The sequence below is a fragment of the Apodemus sylvaticus genome, chromosome 2 (assembly GCF_947179515.1).
Source record: "Apodemus sylvaticus chromosome 2, mApoSyl1.1, whole genome shotgun sequence".
In the NCBI taxonomy this organism is placed as follows: domain Eukaryota; kingdom Metazoa; phylum Chordata; class Mammalia; order Rodentia; family Muridae; genus Apodemus; species Apodemus sylvaticus.
Genome location: NC_067473.1, coordinates 151,205,119 through 151,218,566, shown reverse-complemented (window position 1 = coordinate 151,218,566; position 13,448 = coordinate 151,205,119). Strand labels below are relative to the sequence as shown.

General features: G+C 43.3%; 1 protein-coding gene across 1 annotated transcript in view; it reads left to right on the top strand.

Annotated features, from left to right (window-relative positions):
• Positions 1-13,448, top strand: part of Adipor2 (adiponectin receptor 2) — a 66,557-nt gene that overhangs the window by 14,156 nt on the left and 38,953 nt on the right. The window lies entirely within an intron of this gene.

Here is a 13,448-nt window from a genome sequence, read left to right as displayed (position 1 = left end):
ACATTGGAGACTACTTCTTTGGGATTCCAATACCGCAGCTCTCCAGGAATCCTCCAGTCCTCCAGCACCAGATTGGGACTGTTGAGATAGCCAGCCTCATAGACCAAACAACTACTGCATTCTTTTTTTTTTTTTTTTTTTTTTTTTTTTTTTTTTTTTGTATAGAGTAGAGTTTATTTAGGGCAGAGGATGGGAGTTAATGGGGTAGTGGAGGCAGAGAAAGGCAGAGAGAGTAGAGAAGAAGAGGCCGGCCATGACCACGTGGAGAGAGGGGGGAGGGGAGGAGAGCCCAAGAGGGCAGAGAGTAAGAGGAATAAGAGAAATAAGAGCCAACTACTGCATTCTTGACCTTTCTAGTGTAAGACAGTCATTGCTGGACTACTGGAATAGTATCCTGTAAGTCAAATCCCATATATAATGGATATGTGTACTATAAATGGATATATAAAAATGGATATATATATATAGATAGATTATATATACAAATATAAATGGATCTACTATCTATCTATCTCTCCACTCTATCAGTTCTGTTCCCTTAGGGACCCCTGACTAATACATCAAACTTGAAGGCATATCAGGAAAGTTTAGAAAATAATAAGGAAGCAAGGCTATAGAGATGGCAGGACAGTTGTCAGTATGAATTGCTCTTGCAGAGGGCCTGAGTTTGGTTCCTAACTCCAGCTTCAAGAGGACCTAATGACTCTGGGTTCTGAGAGTATATACTTGCGTGCATATACCCTGCACTGACATCACACACAGAACTCAAATTGTTTTTTTAAATCTAAATAAATTAATAAGCCAGGGGAACCAGTGCAGCACAGATCACTCACTCTAAGAGGGTAAGTAGTAGTTCTTAACATCAGTTATGGTACATGTAAACTTTTTAAATTTTTTTGCTTCTCTTGTGAGCAGGATCTTCAAAAACTATTGGTCTGGACATTTAGTCCAAGTTTCTTTCTTTTTTTAGTTAAAGAAGATGATTTTATTATTTTTGATTGTGTGTCTCTGTGTGGGTTTGTGCATGTGAATGCAGTGCCTGCAAAGGTCAGAAGCCACTGGATCACCTGGTGTTGGAGTTACAGGTGGCTGTGTGTTGACTGACTTGGGTCATGGGAACCAAATTCTGGTCCTCTGCAAGAGCATGTCTGTTCTTAACTGCTGAGACCCCCTATGTGTGTTTACAGTGTAATTACCAGTTCTTGTCTAGTTCTATGTTGACATAGCAACACTCATATTTTGATCTGTGTAGCTTTCACATTATTCTATATGTTCTAGGGTTGCTTTTCTAGGCAACCTGTGTGCTAGGCCTCCTTTCTCAAGCTGTGATTTCATTTCTGGTGTTTTCTTGTTTGCTTGCTTCTTTTTGTGGTGGGGATTAAACTCAGGTCCTTCTTCTCCTCGTCTTCCTCCTCCTCCTCATTTTTCGAGACACAGTTTCTCTGTGTAACCCTGGTTATCCTGGCACTTGCTCTGTAGACCAGGCTGGCCTTGAACTCACAGCTCTGCCTGCCTCTGCCTCTGCCTCCTGAGTGCTGGGATTAATGGGATGTGCCACTACCGCCCTGCTCAGCCTTTTTCTTCTTTAACAGGATTTTCAGGGAATAAACTTCAGTCTGTGTCTTTGTGTGGCTAGCGCTTTCACCCAGCAAACCTTTTCCTTGGCCCTCTTTTTGAAACTTTTGACTAAATTCCTAAAAAAGTTTTTTTTCTTTCGTTTGGTCCACCAAACACTAAAATAATCTGAGAGACATTTTATTTGACTTGGTTGGATATTGTCTTATTTGAGACAGAATTTGGTTGTGGAGCTCTGGCTGGCCCCGAATTCCCAATCCCGGGGCTGGGGATGTAGTTCTGTTAGTAAAGCGCTTGCCTCAAATGCAGCAGGCTTTGGGTTGGACACTCAGTGGTTGGTTCCTCCCATGACAGGCATGCCCCTAATGCTGTTGGACCTCATCCTGCCTGGCCAGTTGATGTCAGAGTACACAAGGTCCATAACTGAGTAGCTGACAATTTTCTCTCAATCCAGCATCTTCTAGAACTGTGAAGACGGCCCACAGGGAAGAAGATACCAGACTAGCTCAAGCCTGGTTTCTCTGTTCAGACAAGGCATATGTCACCTTCAGCGACACGGTTTTATCATCTAGTCCTGGTGGACTAGATGCGGCAGCTTGTATTGGCAGCTGTCTGTATTGTTTTAGGAAGCCGCAGGGACCTCCTTGGTGACCCGTGGGTGCTTTTTGTTTTGTTTTGAGACAAGGTCTGTTCTAGTTTTGTTGATTTCAAATTGACTCAATCCAGAGTCTTCTGAAAGGACAATCTCAACTGAACTGCCTACATCATACTGGCCTGTGGGCATGTCTGTGGGATGGTCCTGGGCTGTGGAAAAAAGTTGCCTAAACTGGGTGAGTGGGAGGAACCTTTAATTCCAGCACTTGGAAGACAGAGTCAGGTGGATCTCCGAGTCCGAGGCCAGCCTGTTCTACAGAGAGACTTCCAGGACAGCCAGGGCTACACAGAGAAACCCTGTCTCAAGAACAAAAAAGAGAAAGCACAGTTCATTAGCAGCAGCTGGCACGTGGCACGCTCCCATGGTTTGTGCTTCCAGTTCTTGTTTGAATTCTTCCTCGGAATTTCCTGGAAGTGGAAGCCAAATAAACCCTCGTTGCTTTTATTTCCTTCTCTAAGTTGCTTTTGGTCATAGTGTTTTTATCACAGTGACAGAAAGAAAATAGAACACAGTCTTATGTAGTCCAACAATCCATCCTCCTGACCCAGCCTTCTGGATTAACTGTGCTAACCAGATGAGTGGAAACAACTTTAGTTTTGAACCAGGGTCTCACTATGCAGCCCTGGGCTGGCCCAGAATGTGCCGTGTAGACTAGAATGACCTGCACTTCACAGAGTTCTGCCTGCATCTGCCTCTGAGTTCATCAGGGTGTCTGGTTCTTAAACTGACATTTTCAAAAAAACTATTATTTGCATGTGTTTTATGCTGAATTTACCCTTGTGCCTGAGTTTTTGTTTCTTCAGTTTCTTCTGGGGTGTCTTTCTCTTCTGCAGCCTTCACATCTGGCTTAGGAATAGTCTGCTCTTTTTAGTGAGGATATCTCCGTGTGGCAAGGGAGCTCAGGCCTGGGTCGACCTGAACATGAGCTCTGTGTCTCCTGAAGGCTTTGTTTCCTTGGATATATTTGATGGCTGGAGAATCTGTGTCTAAGCCCTCAAGCTCAGCACTACCTCTGCATTTTGAAGCCTGAACTATAAAAATTCAGCACTGTTTTTGGGCCACTGATCCTGTGCCAAGTTTTATCATTTGGCTTCAGTTAGAAAGTGATATACACTGCTTCCTTACAGTGATATCTTTCAGATGCATGGTTTTTCAGATAATGTGTACCCGGAAGGTCTTCACTGATATTATTAAAGTGAGCATGAATATCTGAACTTCTTGTTTTATGTGACTTTGTAGGGTTTTTGAAGAGAGTAGTGCGAACCATTCTCACAGGTCAACCTCAAACTACTGACAGTCAAGGGAAATCAACATTCTTTTTATTTGTTTTGTTTTTCTTGTTTTCAAAGTTATTTATTTTTATTTATATGAGTACACTGCAGCTGTCTTCACGCACACCAGAAGAGGGCAGTGTCTCCTGTTACAGATGGTTGTGAGCCACAGATGGTTGCTGGGAACTGAACTCAGGACCAGTAGTCAGTGCTCTTAACTGCCGAGCAATCTCTCCAACCCTGTTTTTCTGTTTAGCAAGACAAGGTTTCTCTGTGTAGCCCTGGCTGTCCTAGAACTTGTTCTGTATACCAGGCTGGCCTCAAACTTAGAAACCTGCTTCCCTTTGCCTCCAAAGTGTTAGGCTCAAAGGCGTGTCTCTATAGACCCGGTGGGAATCAACATTCTTTTTCTTTCTTTTAAATATATTCTTCTCTCATATATTATATCTTGACCACAGTTTCTTCTCTCTCCTCTCCTCCCAGTTCCTTCTCTCATCTGTCCTCTCCCCTAGATCTATTCCTCCTCTGTTTCCCTTCAGAAAAAAGCAGGCCTCCTAGGGATATTAACCAAACATGGCATATCAAGTTACAACAGGACCAGGCACATCCTCTCATATTAAGACTGGACAAGGCAATCCAGTAGGAGGAAAGGGGTCTCAAAAGCAGGCAAAAGGGTCAGTGGGAGCCCTTCCCCTGCTCCCACTGTTAGGAGTCCCCTAAGAACACAAAGCTACACAACCATAACATACATGCAGAGGACCTAGGTCAGATCCACACAGGCTCTCTGATTGTTGGTCCAGTCTCTGTGAGTCCCTATGAGCCATGGTTAGTTGATTCTGTAGGCTGTGTTCTCATAGTGTCTTCTACCCCCTGGCTCCTACAATCCCTCCTCCCCATCTTTGCAGGATTCCCCAAGCTCTTCCTAATGTTTGGCTGTGGGTCTCTGCATCTGCTCCCATCAGTTGCTGGATGAAGCCTTTCTTGATGATGATTATGCTATGCTCCAGCCTATGTATAGCAGAGCATCATTAGGAATTATTTCATTGACTCCTCCCTTGCCCCTCATCCCCTCATTGCATTTGGTTCTATCCTAGGTCTCTGGGCTGTCCAGACACTGGCTCCTGGTCCTCCAGGCAATGTCAGGGCTAGGTTCCCTCTCATGGTATGGGTCTCACCTTGATCTAGTCATTTGTTGGCCACTCCCACAAGTTCTGTGCCACCTTTACCCCTGCACATCTTGCAGACAGGACAAATTGTAGGTCAAAGGTTTTGTGGCTGGACTGATGTCCCAATACCCTTCACTGGAAGCTTTGTCTGATTACAAAAGAGTCTGGTTCGGGCTCTGGACCCCCCATTTCTAGGAATCTTTGCTTATTCCTTGTAGACTCCTGGAAATTTCCATTGCACTGGGTTTCAACTTCACCCCTGAAATGTTGCCCAATTCCCAGTACTCTCTCCCTCCATCCCCACAACCTTGCCCGCTGCAACCTGATCTCTCCTGTTCCCATCTCCACACACACCCAGTATCTTCTCTATTTCCCCTTTTCTAATCCCCAGCGAGATTCATGACTCCCCCTTGAACCTTCTTTGTTGCTTTGCTTCTCTGGGTCTGTTTGTAGCATGATTATCCTTCACTTTATAGCTAATATTCTCTTACGAGTGAGTATTTACCATGTTTATCTTTCTGGGTCTGGGTTACCTCACTCAGGATGATTTTTTTCTAGTTCTATCAATCTGTCTGCAAATGTCATGATATTATTATTTTTTTAAACAACCAATTAATGCTCCGTTGTGTAAATGCACTATATTTTATCAGTTCTTTAGTTGAGAAATATCTAGATTGTTTCCAGTTTCTGCTATGTAAAGCTCTTATGAGCATAGCTGATCAAGTGTCCTTGTGGTGCCATGTATCGTCCTTTGGATATATGCTCAGGAATGGTATAGCTGGGATTTGAAGTAGATTGTGGAATCAACATTCTTTTCTTTTCTATTTTATATATGTGAGTACACTGCAGCTGTCTTCAGACACACACCAGAAGAGTGCATGGTTTATCCTACTGCAGATGGTTGTGAGCCACCATGTGGTTGCTAGGAATTGAACTCAGGACCTCTTGGAAGTGCTCTTAACCACTGAGCCGTCTCCCCAGCCTGGGAATCAACATTCTTAATAAGCACTCCAGATGTTGCTTTTGTACATAAGTGACTGAGAACCTGGAGTATGCTTGTAATCCCAGTACTCAGAAGCCAGAAGTATGGGGATCATTATAAACTTGAGGCCACCTGACCTACATAGTGAATTCCAGGCGAGCTAGGGCTACATAGGAAGAGCCTATCTCAAAATGAACTAAATTAATAAACAATTCCAATCTCTTATCTATTTTTATCTATCTTCCTTATTTGCATGGGAAGAAGGAAGCAAAAGCACCCCAGGGCTGGAGAGATGGCTCAGTGGTAAGAGCATGTACTGCTTTTCCAGAGGTCCTGAGCCCAGTTCCCAGCACCCACATGTCAGGCAGTTCATGCTCCTCTGTAACTCCAGCTCCAGGGGGTCTGATGCCTCTGGTTTCCAAGAGCATCAGTGCTAGAGAATACATCGCCCCCGAAACACAACAGCTCTTGAAAGGTTTTGATTTGACTGCCAATGGCACCTGTGCTACAGCATCATAGCCCACTCTTTTCTCCTCTTAGTTTGTTCGTATAAAGGTAAAAACTTCTTGCACAGACATATTCCAATTACTGAGACTGTAATAATAGAAGAGCATCTTTGTTTTCTAGTTTAATGGCCCTTGCCAGACTCTCAGGAGAGTCCATGGTTTTGGTCAAGATCATAATGTGTCAAACTTGAGCTGGGATTATAGGCCCAGTACCACCTTCGACTCTTCTTTTGCTAGCTATGTGATTTGGGGGGAATAACTTGTTTGTGCTTCGGTTTCCTTATTTGTAAAGTAGGGATTAAAAAAAACAACAGTTATTTAAGAGGCACTGTGGCCTAAGCCTGTAATTCTAACACTTGAGAAGCTGAGACAGGTGGATTATTATGAGTTTGAGGTGAGCATGGGTTCTAATGTGAGTGCTGACCCAGTCAAGACAACAGGATGGTATCTCAAACAAACAAAAGCAAACAAACAACACTGAGGACAACAATAACCAGTTCTATGCCTCTTGGAGCAGGTAGAGGTGGGGATAATGCCAGTCCTCTGCTGACTGTGTATGGCAGCCTGCAGGATCTGGTGAGGACCACAAGGTAATTATCACCAAAATAACAACTAGAAGGTTACTCTCTGGGTGTCAGGGCTGCTCCGTCATCAGGCAGGCAAGTGTGCAGACAGGAAAGGTTGACAGGAGGGCGGAAGGAAGTGTAGCAACCCCATGAAGGCAGAGGGTATGGGCACTGTGCCTGCCAGCTGTGGAAAGCTCTGACTCATGAGGGGCCCTGGTGTCACTGTGTGCCTATCGGGTGGAGAAGGGTGGGGCCCTGTGGGACTTGGCATTTGCCTCTGCACAAAAGTGTGTAACTGACAGGACTGGGTTTGTGGGGCTGTAAAAAAAAAATAGATATGTTAAACCAAAAAAGTTGTGTGATTTGGGGCTTGAACACAAGGTAAATGCATCCAGGCAAGTGTTCCACCATCGTGTTCCATGCCCAGCCCGGAATCTTGAGACCAAGCTTCCTGAAGTCAAAAGGTTTAAGCCATTACAGAGACTAACTAGGAAAAGGACCTAATCCTGAGCCAGGTTCGCAAATGCTGGCCAAAGCAGCAGCAAGAAGGCTGGGCAGCAGTGGGAGATAACCCAAGCCTTTCCTCTGCTCTCTTACACCACATTCCCCTGCCCCACCTTCTTTCTGTTCCCCATTTATCCGAGGTCTGTTTGCTTGCGGTACTTGGGCACAGCTAGACCTGGCTAGTAACAGGAAAGCTGTATGAATTACTATTTTGCTGTGCTGGTGGCAGAACGTATGGCCTTGGGGAGATTCCCACTCAGCCACTCCTACACCCTTGCCACATGACCTTAATTAAACAGAGTTCAGGAAGAAGGGACTACTTCTGATCCGCTTACTTTTTTCTGTAGGAATTATGTCTTTTGCTTTTGCTTCTGATCTAAGCCAACAGAAAAGCAAAAATAATCAGAGAAGCAGCTATGAGGACAGCCTCGGCCCCAGAGCCCTGCACGGGGAGATCATGTCGTCTTTGAACTCAGTTCCAGAACAGTTCTGTTTTCTCTAAGCATAGGTGTGTCAGTTCTTGGTTTCTGCTTCTGCAAATCCACCTTTCACCAGATTACACAGGGCCAGGAACAAGAACTTGGTAGTTTGATGGGAGAATTCTCATTCAATTATCCTACAGAACGGGGACAGGGTGTGTGTGTGTGTGTGTGTGTGTGTGTGTGTTAGCCTAGTTGAGAGATGCATGCCTGTATTCCAGCACTTGGGAAACTGAAGCAGAAGAATTGTCATTTATAAGTTGGAGACCAATCTAGAGTACATGGCAAGATCCTGATGCCTGAACCAGTGTACAAACAAACAATCCAAATCTGGGGCTGGAGAGATGGCTCAGTGGTTAAGGGCACTCACTGACTGCTCTTCCAGAGGTCCTGAGTTCAAATCCCAGCAACCACATGGTGGCTCACAACCATCTGACATGGGATCCGATGCCCTCTTCTGCTGTGTCTAAAGACAGCTACAGTGTACTCATATATATAAAATAAATCAATCTAAAAAAAAATCCAAATCTGAAACCCCAAATAAACAAGCAACCCCCAACAACCCCTCTAAAAAAACAAAACCGAACCTGTGCCCAAGTTCTGTTTTAGCTGTACTTTAAGCTATTTCTAGGTGAAGACCCCTCTTGAGATGGATTTTACATTTTAGCCCAACAATAGCTAGGCACAGTGGCTGATGCCTGCAACACCAGCACTCTACTGGTTTGCCCTAAACGGCAAGAGCAGTTTAGGGCAAACCTGCACCACATAATTGAGTTCGAGAGCAACACAGAGAATTCAGCACAACAAATACAGTGTTCCCTCACCGCCCCAACCCCCCTGTATTTTGTGTGGGCGACAGATTAAGCAGTAGTGGAACACACATCTTGACTTTTTCCAATAATAATAATAATAATAATAATAATAATAATAATAATAATGACGACGACAACAACAACAACACTGATAGCCTTATTTTGAAAGGGTCTTGCTCTGTAGCTCAGGCTGGCCTAGAACTCATGGTACTCCTACTGCTTCAGTTTCCCAAGTGCAGAGATAGTGACCAAAATAATATCAGTGAGTTCCTGAAGCCAGGCTTGGGGAGGAAGTCCCTGACTCACAGAGGGGTGTGCTTTATTGGATGCCAGACATATACCTCAGTGAAGCCTTTTTACGACTGTACTGTTTCATTTTGTTTTAAGATTCTTTTAAAAAACTACATTTACCTTTGTGTGTATGCAAGCATCTATGTGCATGTGTATCTGTATATGCACAGTGTGCCCGTGTGGAGGTCAGAGGCCAAAGTGCCAGTCTGTTTTTTCCTTCGGTGCCATCCCATGAGTCCTTGGGATCGGATTTAGCTTGTCAGGCCTAGTAGTAAACGCATTTGCCCACTAACCCATTCCTCTAGTTCCATTTTTGAGATTTCTTTTAAAAAACAGGGTCTGTCTTTGCAGTCTTGGCTGTTTTGGATCCTGCTCCGTAGACTGGCCTCGAACTCACAGAGAACTGCCTGCCTCTGCCTCCCGAGTGCTGGGATTAAAGGTGTGTGCTGCCACCATGCTCGGCTATTTTTTGAGATTTTTTGAGACAAAGGTGTATCCCAGGTAAGCTTTAACTTGATATGTAGACAGGCTGACTTTGAATTCCAGAATTTCTACCTAAACCCTGTCACTCTGAAATTACAGGTGTATCTGATGAATAAAGCAATTCCTTTCTTTTTAGTGTTAGGAATAGAGATAGTTTATTAAGAAAAGTGTTTATAAGGTACTTCAAAGGGTGCAAGTGAGATAAGGAACTAGGAGAATAGATGCTCAAAAGCTGGTTTTGGCCAGGCGTGGTGATGCTTCTTTAATCCCAGCACTGGGAGGCAGAGACAAGTGGGTCCCTGTGAATTCGAGGCCAGCCTGGTATGCATAGTGAATTCCAGGACAGTCAGGGAGAGACCCTTGTCTCAAAATAAAAAGTTGGTTTCATAAACTGCAAAGGGTTAATGAATCCAGTACATGCCCATGTATAGATCATCAAGTGTTACTATATGCCATTTGCTTGGTCTCTTTCATAGGAAAAACCTGGAAGTCACAGAAAAATGTTTCCTTCTCGTTCGTTTTCACACGCAAGTGTCCTCGTAAAGTTGTCTGGGTCCTTTTTGTCTAATACATGTGTTTGGACACAAAGCTCAGTGGTAGGACACACATGGGCCCTGGGGTTGCCCAAAACGACAGTAAAAGCTGCATACACTCATAGACACGTATGCTGTTTGAGGAGGTTACACAGGCCATGCCTGAGCAATGAGTCAGTCAGCGGCATTGCCAACAATAATGTTCTGGCTTACGAGCCTTCCCCAGGGCTACACTAACTACCTGTGTTTGAGGAGCTGCTAATGCTATTTATATAATTATGAGTCTGTTTATACTAATCTTAATTCTCAGTTTTCAACATTGGGGCAACTTGGCACAAATGGGAATTTAGTATGTTATGACATTTCTACAAGTGTTTAAAGATGCATTGCTTTTAAACTTGCAAATCCAAAATCAACGTGCTTTTAAGTAGTATAGATATTTGACTGATAGCAGTGTGATTGCAAGCATCGTGGAATACACTTCTTGTGTATGTGTCTGGACTTGTGTGTAGAGTGTCTTCTTCAACAGCTTTCTTATTTTTGAGGCAAGGTCTCTCCCTAAGTTTGAAACTCACTGGTTGGCCAGCAAATCCCAGGGACTAATTTTGGTTTCCAATAGCAGAATAAATTTTCCTATTAAATATAGCTGATGTGGGGCTGGAGAGATGGCTCAGTAGTGTTGTTCTTCCAGAAGACCTGGGTTCAATTCTCTGCACTCAATGACAGATCCTCTTGTGCTGAGATTATAGGTATGTGCCTTGCTGGCTTTTTTTTTTTTTTTTTTTTTTTTTTTACATATATCTGTTTGAGGTCAGAACTTAGGTTCTCATATTTGCACACCAAGCATTTAATGACCCAGCCATCTCTACAGTCCCATGACATAATAAAATTCATCTAGAACACAGATTCAATGACAGATGTTTTCAAAACAGTTAACGCCATGGCAGTTCTAGTTAATTGTTAACTGGCAGACTTGACAATTTTATCTATGTATGAGACATAGTCAAAGGGACTGATGTCATTTTTTTTAACCTCTTAAAATTATTTATTATTTTGTGCACACCCATTTACCATGGTGCTTGTGGGAATGGTGAAGGACAACTTTTGGAAATCAGTACTTTCTTTCACAAAGTGGGTTCCAGGATTGAATCTGTGTGTGTGTGTTTATGTATAATGGTCCACATTTTATATTGTCCAGATTTTACACCCCCTTCCTCTCTGGACCTCTCTTAGTTCCCCTGCATCTCAGGACTCTTAAACCTTTTGAACTCTGCTGTGACCTCTCAGTCCTTTACAGCTTTAATCATGGCTATCACAGGAAGGGGGAATACTTCCCTTGCTGCCACTGAAACCTCAATACCTTGTAAATTCATGAATATTCAATGAATTCTGACCTTAATATTCTGAATTTATACCTTTCTGTGGAAAGGTATAAATGCATTTGTCTATGTTTCTGACACAGCACACTGAGACAGTAATTTTTTTTTTTTTGAGGCACGGTCTTCCTATAAAACTCAGGCTGGCCTTAGCCCCCCAGTCCTAGAAATATAGGTATTTACATGCCTGCTTGTAATTTTAAGCCACATAAAATTGGTTTCTCAAGACTATACTACTTTTGGTTTCCAAGCAGAATAATTTTTTCCATTAACTTTAGCAATTGTGGGGCTGCAGAGACAGATCAGTTGTTAAGAGGACCTGGGTTCAATTTTCAGCATCCTCATGAGGGGTTCAGCCCTCTGTAGGCACTGTATACACATGGTACACAGACATACATGCAGGTACAACCCCCCCCCACCACATGCCCACAAAAAAGATCTGAAAAAACGCAACTGCTCTGAGCAGAAAATACATTTTCTTCATAGGAGAAACACTGAAACCAATTTCAAACTGTTTACATTAACAATGGTATATAGAATTTTCATTTTATTTTGAATTCGGAGTTGCCTTGCCATTTGCTTATGGCTTTAGAATTTTAGATACATCTTCCATTTTCATTGGCTATTGACTTGACTTTTACAATGGTGGCTAAGTTTGCTCTAGATGCAAGTTCATTGTCATTATGTCAGCAATGTGTCAATGTTTCATTGAAGCCTCAGTTGGATTATGAATATTACTCAATATAATGTCCTCCTGTCATCAAATTACAGAGATGACTATATCAAACTGGCTGTCCCAGAGGGCAGAGTTTGGTCATGGGGACTGGTATGGGGTAGGGTAGAAGGAAATGTCTTTGTTGCTGTAGGAGACGCAGGACTCCTGTGGAAAAATTTAACACCTTAAGAATGGAGACACTGGGCATGCGTGATGGTTCAGCATGTAAAGGTACTTGCCACCAAGCCTGGTATCTGACTCCACTCCCAGAGCCATGTAATGGAAAGAGAGAACAGATTCCACAAAGCTATTCTCTACCATGGCATCCCAACCCAGAGAGAGAGAGAGAGAGAGAGAGAGAGAGAGAGAGAGAGAGAGAGAAGAAGAGGAAGAAGAAATGGGATGTAGCAAAGTATTATGAGGCTCGCCTAAGCATCCACAGAGCCCTAAATTCAGTCTCTAGTGCTACAAAAATAAACACACACACACACACACACACACACACACACACACACACAGGAAGAGAGATTTTGATTCTGAAGAGCCATAGCTGATATGGGGACATACTGAATATTGATGAGTTCTCTGTGATGTGTGAATAGCTAATCAGGAGACAACCCATGAGAATCAATAAGGGCATTCATTGCCAGGGAAAGAGATCTGAAAAAAAAAATCTGCTTTGAAACATTTGCTGGTGCCATTTAGGTAAGGATAAGGGTGAAGTCAGTATGGCAGTGGGACTCAGGAATGTCCCTTGAGGGAGGGAGAGTGGCAAAGATCCTTATTAGCTGAGAAGGTGTGAGCATTTTGAGGAAATAAGGTGGTTTGTTTCATCATTATAGAAGCCTCAGAAATTGCAGGCAGTGATTGACAGTGAGATCACTTCAAGAGGCCAAGGTGAGAGGTGGGAGGGGAAATGGTGTGTGCCCTTAAAAACCTGTTCCTAGAGCCAGAATCTTTGATCAAAGAAGAGTCGTTAAAAGAAAGCTCTGCAGGAAAGATTTGATAGGGGGTTTTGCTTTCTTTTGTTGAAGCAGGGTCTCATTTTAGCCCTGGCTGACCTGGAACTCATCTTGTGGCCCACGTTGACCATGAACTCTTTGCAGTCATCCTATAGCAGCTTTCCAAGTGCCAGGAACTAAGGTGTGAGCCCCCATACGTGGTAAGAGGAGAGATCTTCGAAGTCTTTTTTTGGGGGAGGGTTGGTCTATCTTAAGTCTATCTTCCTTAGGGGGTATCTTATATTCAGCCTGAAAAAAAAGTTTTCTCATTTTTGTCCCTATTTATTATGCGCCCCCTTAAGTTGGTGATGGAATCGAGGCCTTTGGAGTGATATTTAAAGTGGATATAGCTTTACCACTGAGCTATATCTCCAGCTTTGGGCCAAATTTATAATTCCCAAATGCCTTAGTATCCAAGCCTTTGTCTCTCTTTTTCTTTCTTTCTTTTCTTTTTTTTTTTCTGAGACATGGTTTTACACTCTGTATAGCCAAGTTTGACCTGGAACTCGATATGTACATCAGGCTGGCCTGGT